The following is a 14798-nucleotide window of genomic DNA, read 5'->3' as shown; positions in this document are numbered from 1 at the left end:
TTGTACATGTGTTATAACTTAGTGGTGGATGTGATTATTATTTGTTTCTTCAGATCTAACCTTGTATTAATTCTTATAGATGCACTGAGCCAACTATCTATTTCTTACACCTGCCATGGGTAAGTTACAAAGTCTCCCGGTTTTATTATTTTTTATTTTTATTTTTTCTTTATTTTTATTTTTCTTTATTTTTATTTTTACGTCTAGTTTCATTTTTTTTTTTTTTTTTTCCAATTCGACATTTTTTTTCCAATTCGACATTTATTTCTGGCTCAAGTTGGCTCCCTGCAGTTTTACTAATTGTTCTACGCTTTCTCCCCATTATTCTTACTGATATGCTTCTTTTACAAAAGACACTCTTGCATCTTATACCCTTTCCACTCCTCTCTTTTCTCCCCCCATTCGCCACACCTCCTCCCAGATGACAGGCAGGGAGTGTTCCACACCTCCCTTGAGATACCTAGCAACTGCACAGCACATTACAGAGACTCCAAGCCTCTCTCTCATTCCCCAGTGTGCTGGCACTATTCATTAAGGGCTCACATACAGCGTTTCACACCTCCCTTTGGGAGCTGCAGCCTCAGTTTGAATAGGTGCTATAAATAGAGGCACTATTTCCCATGCAGACACACATGCCCACAGAAGCAGGAAGACCTGACACCACAACAATAGGAGGTTGGTGACTCATCTGTTTTTTCTACCAGGACCCCACTACTTTTAATCTTGTATCTTCTCACAAGGAACCCTCTCTCCTCTTTATTTGCAGCCCTTAAAGGGACCACACTTCTTATTTTTCACACTATCTAGAAAACGCAGGTCAGTGCTTCTCCATATCATGTCCACCACTGGGTATAACGTTACTTAATTTTGTACCTAATTTTGTACCTATTTTGTCAGCTTCACTGGTCAGACTGGACCTTGTTTCCAGTCTCTACAATAGAACTTTATGTTAGCGACAGCACCCCTAATGGACCTTGTTTAGGTTATCTATTTTGACAGCGCTATCTCATAGAATCTAGCAATATAGAGGCAGATACAAGAGAGTTAGTGTTGGAGTTGTTGGATTTTGTCCTCACACATAATTTTTTTGTTTTTAAAGATCGTTTTTTTCTTCAGAGACAGGGCACCACAATGGGGGGGGCCTGTGCGCCCTCGTACGCAAATTTATTTTTAGGATATTGGGAAAGGCATATTATCCCGGAGGGTGCACAGGCCTCCCTCACCATCTTAGGATGGTACAGATTCATTGATGACATTCTGTTCATCTGGCAGGGCCCTGTCTCTGGATTAGAATGTTTCATGGGAGGACTTAATCGCAACAGCTCCAACATTAAGCTGACGTATGTCTATCATAAAAAGGAAATTTCCTTTTTGGACATTACATTACGTGTACAAGAAAATGGGATGATCTATACGGATATGTACCGTAAGGAGACGTCAGTGAATGCATTGCTGCATGCGTCTTCGTCCCACCCACAATCAAGGCCATCCCGATAGGGCAATTTCTGCGGGCACGTAGAATATGTACCTCTGATGCAATGTTTGAGGAGCAAGCCAGAGATTTGAGTGAACGGTTCAGTGAAAGAGACCACAGCCGGCGGTCCATCAAAAAAGGATATATAAGGGCAAAAAGAATAAATAGAAATGAACTACTAAGATCAAAAAGTAAAAATAAAAATAGAGGGGATAACCCAATTAGGTTCATTGGAACCTTTAATCACAGATGGAATAGGATGAGAGAAATCTTGGAAAAGCACTGGCCCATTCTAAACAGACTATCCTGCAGAAATGCCTCCTTGATGAGCCCCTGATGACAGCGCGAAGATGTAACAACATCCGCGACATGGTGGTACACAGCCACTATGTGGCTAAAAGTCCTGATCCGTTCAAGGCAGGAAGACAAAAAAATGGTTTTTACCCATGTGGGGATTGTCTGGCCTGCAGTAATTTGGTGCGAGCCACATCTTTCGCGTCATCTGATGGCAAAAAAAGAATATCAAATTAGGGAGTACATCAGCTGCAGCACCACGTTTGTGGTGTATTATGCAGTTTGCCCGTGTAATTTAATATATGTGGGTCTAACATCCCGTGAATTACGTGTCCGCACACGGGAAAACGTTAGAGATATAATTGCCTCACGTGACGCGGAAGATGTGGTTACTTTAAAACCTATACCCAGAAATTTCAGAGCATGCCATGACAGTAACCCAAGGGGTCTTAAAATTAGGGGAATAGACAGAATTCGTGCGGGGATTAGAGGGGGAGATCTGAAACGCATGTTAGCACAGAGGGAATGTCGCTGGATCACTATCCTTAATACCATTACTCCAGCAGGCCTAAACGAGTAAATTAGTTTTAGCTCCTTTTTGTAAAAATTGTCTCCAGATAATATTTGTGTCTGTGTGTGTGTTTTTAATTATATTTTTTGTCTTGTTTTTAATTTAGTTATCTAGTAGTACATGTGATGACGCCAAAACAAGTTGTCTTTAAATCCAACATTGTGGTGGGATATTTTGGGAAGACTACCAGTCATGAATTCTCGGATGAGAAAATGAGGATCCGCAATAATAACAAGCATTGTGGAAACATGCAAGCAGCAACACTGGAACTTTATATATATGTCTAGATATACACCTGTATAGAATTCATTTATGTATTATGAGATGTTATTTTGATAACAGTTTGCATTAACGTGTATTGGTTAAATTATCTGTTTTTAGAAGTGGTAATGACTTGTATAGAAATATTTGGGTTTAATAGTTATAGTATAGGGGAGTGCAAATATCACGAACAACAGACACTGTGACACTATTATATAGAGGTAGATATACTACCTTCTTAGTAAGCACCATTTCTGTATTAATGAAATGGTTAATACTCACGCTGCAGCGCTGTGTTTTCTCCAGCTAAATATGGGAGGATCTTCATGTCAGGAACAGTGCGCATGTCTGCCATGACTGGTGTCCCGGGGCATCATGGGCGGCGCTGGCAAGTTATGTGTGCGCTTCAGTGACGTCATTAGGACGTGCCTGAGTGCGCTCCATCATGGAGGGCGCCCAAAGTGATGCAGCTCCCGGCGCGGTCAGCGGAGCACAAGCGCTATGATCTGCGCCTGATTGACGGTAATTATAGATCCCATATAAACTTCCCCCACACACATCACAGCACCGCCCCCTGACGAAGCCGACGCGAAACGCGCGTTGGGGCCGTTCTGTGTGATTGCGCTGCATCTGCCACATGGGTAAGGAGTCGTACCTAGGATAACAGATCTATATTAGTGACTATTGGGTTATGTGAGACTATAGAAGGTGGGAGTAAGGAGGTGGTTAATCCCCACCTCCCCTTTTTTCCTAGGGGGACTCTGGATCCCAAATTGTACTGATAAGCACTGAGAATTGTATTTTTGATAGTGAGCAGGTGTGTGTGGTCACACAGGTCTGGTTCCAAATGTCTCTTTTGCGGAGCATGTTTTATAATTGTGGCAATATTTTGTAAATACCAAATTTATATATGTTAAATAAAACTGATTTTTACCTTTATTGAATTTGGGACTTGTACTCTGTTTTCCTCCGGGTTTATGGTATCTTGATAGTGGAGTGTCCTATGTAAACTTTATGGTCCCTATGTATGGGGTTTCTCCACATGGAGACGACCCAATATAGGGGAACAAGTATTTGTTCATTATGGGATTTAATTATCTAGTTCAAGAGCAAGACCTATTATAATCCATATCTGTTTAGTTATAAAGCAAATTATTGCTTTCCACTGGGAAAAACCCGGTACTTCCAGCGTTTTCTGAAATCATTGATCAAATTTGCACAGAATCAACGAAGAAAAATTTGCAATTGCGAACAACTATTATGACAAATATGCTAAAAAAAAAAAAAAGTGGGCATTATGTGTTAAAATTTATCCTGACCTACTGGTCTAAAAGAAGACAGGGATTTTTGTGTACCCACCGTAAAATCCTTTTCTCCGAGTCAATCATTGGGGGACACAGGACCATGGGTGTTATGCTGCTGCCATTAGGACACTAAGCAAATACACAAAAAAGTTAACTCCTCCTCCACAGTATACACACTCTGCTGGCTTTCTCGTGAACCAGTTCGGTGCCAAAGCAGTAGGAGCTCACAAACAGAATTGCAATATGTCAAAACCAATAAAGACTACATGCCAACGGGCTAACAGGGTGGGTGCTGTGTCCCCCAATGACTGGCTCGGAGAAAAGGATTTTACCGTGAGTACACAAAAATCCCTGTTTCTCCTTCGCCTCATTGGGGGACACATGACCATGGGACGTCCTAAAGCAGTCCCTGGGTGGCAAAACGTCACAACAGGTGAAACCTTACGCCCAATGCTGAAAGAATTAAGTGATTAAATGAGGCCTACAGATGCAAAACTGACGAGTGCAGAATCTGTCTGCCAATGGCCGCATCTGAGGAGGCTTGAACATTAATGTTGTAATGTTTAGGAAACATGTGAAGACTGGACCAAGTCGCAGCCTTGCACACTTGCTGTGCGGATGCCTGGTGCCGAATGGCCCAGGAGGCCCCCACTGACCGAGTGGAGTGAGCCTTAATCCCCTCGGGGATAGGCTGGCCTTTGACACGGTAAGCTTCTTAAAATCGCTGAACGAAGCCATCTGGCTATCGTGGCCTTCCAGGCAGGTAACCCCTTTCTGTGAACATCCGGAAGTACAAAAAGGGCATCAGCTTTGCAAAAAGACGCCGTCGTGGAAATGTACTTTCTGAGAGTCCTCACCAAGTCCAGAGTGTGAAGGGCTTGCTCAGTACGATGGACTGGAGCCGGACAGAACGAGGGCAGGACAAAGTCTTCATTCAGATTTAAAGACGAGACAACTTTAGGTAAGAAGGACGGGGACGTCCTGAGCACCACCTTGTCCTGATGGAAAATCAAAAATGGAGGCTTGCACGACAAGACCGCCAGTTCCGAATCCCGTCTGATGGATGTTATGGCCACCAGAAAGGCAACCTTCCATGAAAGGAGAGAGAGGGAAACATCCTGTAATGGCTCGAAGGGTGTCTCTTGTAAGGTACTGAGGACCAAGTTAAGGTCCCAAGGTTCTAAAGGCATCTTGTATGGAGGGACAAAAGGTGAAACTCCTTGCATGAAGGTCCTAACCTGAGGCTTGAAAGCTATCCGACGCTGGAAAAGGATGGAGAGGGCTGAGATCTGGCTCTTGAGAGAGGCCAGCGCTAGGCCTGAATTCAGACCCGCTTGGAGAAACTCCAGAATGGAGGGGATGGAAAACACCAACGGGGAAAGACCCTTATCTTTACACCATGCGAAAAAAGTTCTCCAAACGTGATGGTAAATACGCATGGAAACAGTCTTCCTAGCATTGATCATGGTAAATGTCACTAGACGGGAGAACCCGGCTTGGGCTAGAATCCAAGATTAAATGGCCAGGCCGTTAAACTCAGAACTGTCAAGTTCTGGTGGCAAATGGGTCCCTGGGAGAGAAGGTGCGGAAGATCCGGTAACCTCCAGGGAACATCTGTGACAAGATGCATTAGCTCCGCGTACCAAGCTCGGCGAGGCCAGTCCGGAGCAACAAGGATCACTGGAATGCCTTCCGCTTTGATTTTTCGGATGACCCTTGGGATCAGCGGAAGAGGCGGAAAGATGTAAGGGAGATGAAATTGGCTCCATGAGAGTACTAGGGCATCCGAGCCGATGGCTAACGGATCGCGGGATCAGGCTACAAATACCAGAACCTTGGCATTCAGCCTGGAGGCCATGAGGTCCACATCTGGAGTGCCGAAACGCTGGCAAATCCCGTAAAAGACTTCCGGGTGAAGAGACCACTCTCCTGAGGCTATGCCTTGGCTGCTGAGAGTCCGCCGCCCAATTCTCTACCCCCAGAATGTGAACTGCGGAGATGAGCGATTGATTTGTCTCGGCCCATTGTAGAATGTGCAAAACCTCGGTCATCGCTCTTCTGCTGTGCGTGCCTCCCAAAATGGGGACTTGCTGGGATGGATCTGGAGACTATCTCCATGTTCACCAGCCAACCTAGACGAGACAGTGTCGATGGTGACAGACGCTCTCTTCGCAAGCCCGATAAGACGGACCTTTGACGAGAAGATCGTCCAGATATGGAAGAAACAACAAGTCCCGGGAGTGTAGGATAGACATGACGGCTGCCATGACTTTTGTGAACACCCAGGGGGTGGTGGCGAGCCCGAAGGGCAGAGAGGTGAGCTGAAAATGATCGTCTCCAACCGCAAAGTGTAGGAATCTTTGATGACTTTCGAAGATTGGGATGTGAAGATATGCATCTTTGATGTCGATTGACGCCAGGTATTCCCCTTTTTCCAAAGAAGCGACAACAGAGCGTAGGGATTCCATTCTGAAGTGGCACACAGAAAGGAATTTGTTCAACAACTTCAGGTCCAAAATGGGACGCATGGTTCAGTCTTTCTTGGGGACCACGAACAGGTTCGAGTAGAAGCCCTTGAACCTTTCTGTTGGAGGGACTGGAACGATAACTGCGCTGTTGGCAGAGGGCTTGTAAGGCCTGGTAAAAGGAGAATGCGTGCGCTTTGGACGAGACTGGAAGAAGCGCGGAGGTGGGGAAATGAAGTCGATCCTGTATCCGGAAGACACGAGATCTCTGACCCACTGGTCGTGAATGACCGATAACCATATTTGGTGAAACAGAAGTAGACGGTCGCCTACCCTGCCTGTGTCCACTGGACATGGCCAGAAGTCATTGAGAAGAGAATTTTCGGGAAGGGGCACTTTTGGGCCTGGATCGGGGAGATGTTTCTCCAGGAATTAGGAGGTCTTAAGGAAGGTTGCGACACCCTGCCTGCGGGGAGCGAGAAGCGCTAGCGGGAGCGGTCGAGGAAGACCAGCGTGAGGTACCGCGAAAGGGTCGGAAGCGAACCTGGGATTGGTTCCGAAAGGGACAAATGGGCCTGCACTGAGGGAGAAATTTCCTTTTTCCGCCGGTAGCGTCTGAGATAATCTTATCGAGTTTATCTCCGAACAGGCGCCCGTGCTTGTAAGGCAGGGAAGTCAAGGATTTCTTTAAAGCGGAGTCTGCCCGCCATTCTCGGAGCCACAATGCCCTCCTGATTGAAACAGCGTTTGCAGCCGCAAGTGCGGCACAATTAGCCGCATCTAGGGAGGCATTAATAATGTAATCCCCTGCTCGGGCAATCTGATAGGCGAGATTGAGTACATTAGGCGGCAAACTATTGTCTCTACTGGATGTCACTATGGCCTTGGCCCTGGCCACCATAGCTCTAGCTACCCAAGTGGTGGCGAACGATGGAAATAATGTTGCTCCGGCGGCCTCGAAGACCGACCTGGCCAGGCTGTCAATCAGATGATCAGTGGGATTCTTGGAAGACCCGTCCACCAGAGATAAGAGGGTTTTTGAAGTGAGACTTGATATAGGTGGATCTACAGCAGGGGACTCAGTCCAGTTCTTCCTTGGATCAGAAGCGGTACCGAGCTTCCAGCAGCTTTAAGCCCAAGAAACGCTTATCTGGGTGGCTTCTATGCCTTTTAACAATGTCTGTAAACTCAGGGTGGTTGGCGAAAAACCTGTGAGGCTGTTTTGTACGCTTAAGTCACTGGGTGGTCCTGATTAGTACCGGGCACATTGTCTATTTTTAGAGTATGATTGACCGCCTCGATGAGGTAATCAATAGACTCTTGGAACTCAGGGGATTCCGGGTCTGGGGCCACATCGGATTCATATTCATATATTGTAAGGCCTTGGAGAAGGGGAACGAGATTCGGAACCAGCGGATGAGGAAGCATCGTAGTTCTGTGGGGATGTCGCACGGGTATGCTTCCTGGAGGAATGTGTACTCCCCATCGCCGTCCGGCCCCTGTCCGAAGAAGACTGTTGTGCAGCTGAGATGCCCTCTATTGGGGGTACGGCAATGCCCTGACTCGAGGATGAATCACGAAAGGATTCTAGGGCCCGTGCGAGAGAAGCCATGGACTGCGTCAAAGAAGTAGCCCACTCAGGGGGGCTGGCACCGCTGTGTTCTACAGCAGCGGGGGTCTCAGGAGAGCCTGAAGCCTCACAGACGGTACAGAGGGGTTTTGGATGTTTCCGCGGTAGGGAAGCATTGCATGAGGTGCATGAGGCGTAGATAACCGTGTGCGTTTTATCTGCCTTTTTATTAGCCTGTGGCTGAGACATTTTGCAGACATTTGTAGGGAGCTGCAGATGCTGCTGAGAGCTGTAGGGACGAGACTGACTAGCAGAGTGAGTCTGCAGCGGAGGGGTTAAATATGTGTTCCGTGGAGTGGGTTAAGCAGCAAGCACTAGCTTACCCAGGTCCTGCGTCCGTGCCCCCAGTGATTGTAGTACTGCCGCAGTGTCAGCGTTGGTGGTGGAGGGTCCACGCTGACCTTTCTTCCTTTATCCAGGAAGCAGGGCTCGAGAACAGAGTCAGCGTTCTGAGTCTCGTGGGGAACGAAAAGCGCCAGAAGAGTAGGGGGAGCTATGGGGGGAGGGACGCAGCCTGCAATGTGCAGCATCCCGGGAAGAAAATCCGGGTAGGTGCTAGGAAGTGGAGGCGGAGTCTGCTGGGTGGGCGGGATCTGGCCTACTATGGTCAGAAGCCGGGGCCTAAATTAGCGGTGACAGCCACAATGGCCGGTCGGCACTGGCGTGAGTCGCGGCCAGGTCGTGCCGCAGCCATCACTGTGGACAGCGCAGTGGACACGGCGGGACAGCTCCAGCGAGGACCAGGGGAGGGGCGCACAAGCGGCGGCACTGAGGAGAGAAAAGTGAGGAGCACTAATCCCCTCTGGGCTCCTGACCTCCACACAGGACCCCTGGAGGGGGGAGGGAACGAGCCTTCGAGAGAGCCAGCAGAGGGTGTATACTGCGGAGGAGGAGTTAACTTTTTTGTGTATTTGCTTAGTGTCCTCCTTGTGGCAGCAGCATAACACCCATGGTCCTGTGTCCCCCAATGAGGCGAAGGAGAAAGTGATCATTGTTGTATGACTGTTGTATACCTGTAAGGGGAACAAAAAATATTAACCAAAAACTACGTTATATGTAACGTATTATAATTGTACCTGTTTAGGACCGAAAGTCCTCTGTTTTTATCCATTCCCCATGGTATATGGGGTAGTTCCTCTCCCCTTTCTTTCCCTTGTATCCCTTTTGTTAAAATTTAATAAAGACTATTATGAAACATTAAATTAGGATCTCCTTCATGTGTATTGCCTGTAGAAGTAGGGCTCCCAGAAAGGCAGGCCTGCACTTTCACTCAACTACCTGTGTTATTATTCTTACATTTTTCTACCAATCGTTCTGTATGAAATTGATGTTCGGGCCATCTGAGCGTGGCTTAAAAAAATTGGAACTGTTGCATGAGGTATAAGGGCTTCCAGCAAAGACTACTTAAATGGCTCCCTTAACAACCAGGTCTTCATAGAAACTTCAATTCAAAACTGTAAATGCTGGCCCAGACCCTGATAACTCATGCATGGCCCATGGCTGACTGCTGTTGTGCCATTAGCAAATTTCTACTGTGGGTCAATTGATGCCACTTTCCATGATATCTGCCCTAATTTTAGCCTTTTTGTCACCCCTTAAGGTGTGTTTTGTATGAGTTTGTATTGACCTCCCATTGAATTTAATTTTGCTTGGTTACGTTTGTCTAAACGTTCTGCGAATTGAACCAAACCTTAAAAGGTTTGCTCATCTCTACTAGGGACTACAATGGCAGTTTGCAATTTTCACTCAGCAACATCCACTTCTGCTCATTTCTGGAAGACACCCATAGAGTTAAAATCGTCACAACATCTGTAGATAAACTTCCAAATGGGTATAATTTCCAAAATGGGGTCAATTGATTGAGGGATTATTTTTTTATAGCACTTAGGGGCTCTGTATATGGAATCCACAAACACTTCTTACAAAATCTGCACTCCAGGAGGTAAATAGCGCTTTGTCACTCCAGAGTTATTGTATGGCTAGAAAACATGAAAAGCTAGCACTCGACCACTGTGAATCACGGTGCCAGTGAACGGGGCCAAAAAGTCCCATAAATCATAAAATAAAGTAATCACTGCACTCGTATATTGAAAGTTGCTTACTCAAAGTGTAAAGTTTATTCAAATGAAAATTGTGTTGAAGCGATAGGCAAAACAACGTTTGGCCAACCCGTGCCCTTGGTCACAATATCGCTGTAGCAAACAGAAAAAACAGACAAAAAACAATCAGACAAATATAAATATACACAATTGCCAAGGCATATATACATTTTTTTGAATGCATGTCAAGAGAGGTTGCCAGGATAAGGCCTAATCTATATATATAATTGTCTAAGGGTCACTTCCGTCTGTCTGTCCTTCTGTCTGTCACGGTTATTCATTCGCTGATTGATCTTGGCAGCTGCCTGTCATGGCTGCCGTGACCAATCAGCGACGGGCAGTCCGATTAGTCCCTCCCCTACTCCCCTGCACTCACTGCCTGGCGCCCGCTCCATAACGCCCTCCAGTCACGTCTCACACAGGGTTAATGCCAGCGGTAATGGCCCGCGGTGTAACGCACTCCGTTACTGCTGCTATTAACCATGTGTGTCCCCAACTATTTACGATTGATGCTGCATCAATAGTAAAAGTATGTCATGTTAAAAAAACAGAAAAAAAAAAAAACACCTGCTATACACCCCATCCGCCGCCTTTCCCGCTCCACGCCTCGCTCCTGGCAGCTTTCGGTCCCAGGGCTGGTGTGCGACAAAGACCTGCCGTGACGTCACGGTCATGTGACCACGACATCATCACAGGTCCTGCTCATTCCAGCCCTGGGACCGGAAGCTGTCGCTTGCAATGGAGCGGTCCCAGGAGCGAGGCGAGGAGCGGGAAAGGCAGCGGATGGTGAGTATAGCAGGTGTTTTCAACGGGCCTTCGGAAGGTGAGTATATGTTTTTTTTGTTGTTTTTTTTAAGTCTCTATACTACGTGGCTCTGTGCTGTATACTCGGGCGCTGTGCAATATACTACGTGGCTGGGCAATATAGTACGTGGCTGGGCAATATACTACGTGGCTCTGCTATATACTACATGACTGGGCAATATACTACGTGACTGGGCAATACACTGCGTCGCTGGGCAATATACTACGTGGACATGCATATTCTAGAATACCCAATGCGTTAGAATCGGGCCACCATCTAGTCCCAAATAAAGATACATGTTCCATTTGATGAAAAGGGGTTTGTAACATGTAAGGACCTAAAATAGAGAAACGGGTTTAGCAGAAGCAGAATATATGGCATCCAGACTGATAAGACCAATGGACATACCGAGATAGAAAATTTGTTGTTTAAGGTAAATATGCTGTGTGGCTGGGAGAATTTGGAAGGGGACACAGTTGGATATACCTGCAAAGGACAATACAGTATAAAGTACAGTAAAGACAAAGTATATACATGTAGACGGTAAATCAGTTTGCAGCAATGGAACAACATGCAGGGATACCTAAAATGGCTATATTGAATATCCGTTCTATTCCCACTGGAGTGTGGAGGCCAATGGCTGTCCCTTGTACCTAATATTCTAGTACATGATACAGTCACAGAGCTATGGGAGTGCACAGTGAACAGCATAAGGTCTCTTAGACATTGCGGGTGAACCCGGCTATGTAATATTTAATGTAGTAACCGAGATAGCATAATCTTAGCGTTCTACTTGCCAGTGTACTGTAGACGTAGTCCCAGCTCGGGATAGAGATATAAGGTTGAAGAGTATGGCTGTAGAGAGTAGCAAACAGGGTGTAAGGTGCCAGACATAAGGTATCGCAAATTGCCAGTGTACAGGTGTTATGTGGAAATATAATACCTGTCTCGCCTATGTAATCAGAAATAAAGATCAGGCTGCAGAGTCCCTGTATAGTGTTAAGTATCCCAGGGAGAACAAAAGAGCATAGCACTGTGGAGAAGAGAATGATATAGGGTTGAAATCCAGCACAGAGAAATCAGTAACTTATCTGAGAGTATGATTGTGTCTCACATCCGTGTGGTTTCGATTTCTTGTATGTGGAGCCAACGTTGGTGGATAAGTGGGATGTGCCGACACAGTTTGTGTCAAAGCAGTGAGGAGGCTTGTGGTAATACCAGCCATCATGTTAATATATGTGTCAAACAGAAATCAGTCCCAGGAGCGCTGAAGGAAACTCGGACAACATATGTCGTTTGCCACAACGCATTTCAACGGTAAACACCGTCTTCTTCAGGTGGGAGTTTATTGTTTAAATACTGCCTTCCTGTTCCCATTAATAAACAGCCAATCACAATGCTGTTTACAGATTTACAAATTTAAAGGAACATTCACTAATATAATCAAACAATCACATAAATTCAAAATATTCAAATCATGAAAACAAGGTTTTTTTTTATCTACATATAATATTTAAAATTTAAAACCATATCACAGATAAAAAAAATCATATCACAGATAAAAAATAAATAAAAGTCTACACCTATAGACAAAAAGTTACTTGTTCAATAATTACGACTCGTAATTATTGAACACGTTACTTTTTGTCTATATAGGTGTACACTTATTTATTATTTTTTAATCTGTGATATTTTTTTTTTATCTGCGTTTCCGTGCAGTTTTTCTGCAGCATGTGTACAGCGATTTTTGTTTCCCATAGGTTTACATTGAAATGTAAACTCATGGGAAACTGCTGTGGATCCGCAGCGTTTTCCGCAGCGTGCACATACCTTTAGAATTAGGCTATGTGCACACGGTGCGGATTTGGCTGCGGATCCGCAGCGGATTGGCCGCTGCGGATCCACAGCAGTGTTCCATCAGGTTTACAGTACCATGTAAACATATGGAAAACCAAATCAGCTGTGCCCATGGTGCGGAAAATATCGCGCGGAAACGCTGCGTTGTATTTTCCGCAGCATGTCAATTCTTTGTGCGGATTCCGCAGCGTTTTACACCTGATCCTCAATAGGAATCCGCAGGTGAAATCCGAACAAAAAACACTGGAAATCAGCAGGTAAAACGCAGTGCCTTTTACCCGCGGATTTTTCAAAATTAGTGCGGAAAAATCTCACACGAATCCGCAACGTGGGCACATAGCCTTAGGGTTGGGTTGGAATTAGGGTTGTGGTTAGGGTTAGGGGTGTGTTGGGGTTAGGGTTGTGGTTAGTGTTACGGCTACAGTTGGGATAAGGGTTAGGGGTGTGTTGGCGTTAGAATTGAGGGGTTTCCACTGTTTAGGCACATCAGGGGGTCTCCAAACGCAACATGGTGCCACCATTGATTCCAGCCAATCTTTTATTCAAAAAGTCAAATGGTGCTCCCTCAATTCCGAGCCCCGATGTGTGCCCAAACAGTGGTTTACCCCCACATATGGGGTACCAGCATAGTCAGGACAAACTGCGCAACAATTACTGGGGTCCAATTTCTCCTGTTACCCTTGAGAAAATAAAAAATTGCTTGCTAAAACATCATTTTTGAGGAAAGAAAAATGATTTTTTATTTTCACGGCTCTGCGTTGTAAACGTCTGTGAAGCACTTGGGGGTTCAAAGTGCTCACCTCACATCTAGATAAGTTCCTTTCGGGGTCTAGTTTCCAAAATGGGGTCACTTGTGGGGGGTTTCTACTGTTTAGCCACATCAGGGGCTCTGCAAACGCAACGTGATGCCCGTAGAGCATTCCATCAAAGTCTGCATTTCAAAACTTCACTACTTCACTTCCGAGCCCCGGCATGTGCCCAAACAGTAGTTTACCCCCACATATGGGGTATCACCGTACTCAGGAGAAACTGGACAACAAATATTGGGGTCAAATTTCTCCTGTTACCCTTAGGAAAATAAAAAATTGCGGGCTAAAAAATCATTTTTGAGAAAAGAATTTTTTATTTTTTATTTTCATGGATCTGCGTTATAAACTTCTGTGAAGCACTTGAGGGTTCAAAGTGCTCACCACACATCTAGATTAGTTCCTTTGGGGGTCTAGTTTCCAAAATGGGGTCATTTGTGGGGAATCTCCAATGTTTAGGCACACAGGGGCTCTCCAAACACAACATGGTGTCCGCTAATGATTGGAGCTAATTTTCCATTTAAAAAGCCAAATGGCGTGCCTTCCCTTCCGAGCCCTGTGCCCAAACAGTGGTTTACCCCCACATATGGGGTATCTGCGTACTCAAGACAAACTGGACAACAACATTTATGGTCCAATTTCTCCTATTACCGTTGGCAAAATAGGAAATTCCAGGCTAAAAAATCATTTTTGAGGAAAGAAAAATTATTTTTTATTTTCATGGCTCTGCGTTATAAACTTCTGTGAAGCACCTGGGGTTTAAAGTGCTCACTATGCATCTAGATAAGTTCCTTGGGGCGTCTAGTTTCCAAAATGGGGTCACTTGTGGGGGAGCTCCAATTTTTAGGCACACGGGGGCTCTCCAAATGTGACATGGTGTCCGCTAAAGAGTGCAGCCAATTTTTCATTCAAAAAGTCAAATGGCGCTCCTTCCCTTCCAAGCCCTGCCGTGCGCCCAAACAGTGGTTTACCCCCACATATGAAGTATCAGCGTACTCAGGACAAATTGGACAACAACTTTCGTGGTTCAGTTTCTCCTTTTACCATTGGGCAAATAAAAAAATTGTTGCTGAAAGATCATTTTTGTGACTAAAAAGTTAAATGTTCATTTTTTCCTTCCATGTTGCTTCTGCTGCTGTGAAGCACCTGAAGGGTTAATAAACTTCTTGAATGTGGTTTTGTGCACCTTGAGGGGTGCAGTTTTTAGAATGGTGTCACTTTTGGGTATTTTC

At 45.5% G+C, this 14798-nt stretch overlaps 1 long non-coding RNA gene across 1 annotated transcript; it reads left to right on the top strand.

The window, feature by feature from the left end:
• Positions 1–249: 249 nt before the first annotated feature.
• On the top strand, positions 250–3539 carry LOC138665473 (uncharacterized). Its single transcript, XR_011318469.1, has 2 exons — positions 250–816; positions 2446–3539. It is a non-coding gene; the product is annotated as an uncharacterized lncRNA (long non-coding RNA).
• Positions 3540–14798: the final 11259 nt, after the last annotated feature.

The sequence above is a fragment of the Ranitomeya imitator genome, chromosome 2 (genome assembly GCF_032444005.1).
Source record: "Ranitomeya imitator isolate aRanImi1 chromosome 2, aRanImi1.pri, whole genome shotgun sequence".
NCBI lineage: Eukaryota > Metazoa > Chordata > Amphibia > Anura > Dendrobatidae > Ranitomeya > Ranitomeya imitator.
Note: the sequence above shows the minus strand (reverse complement) of the source record. Positions and strands in the feature narration are given on the sequence as shown.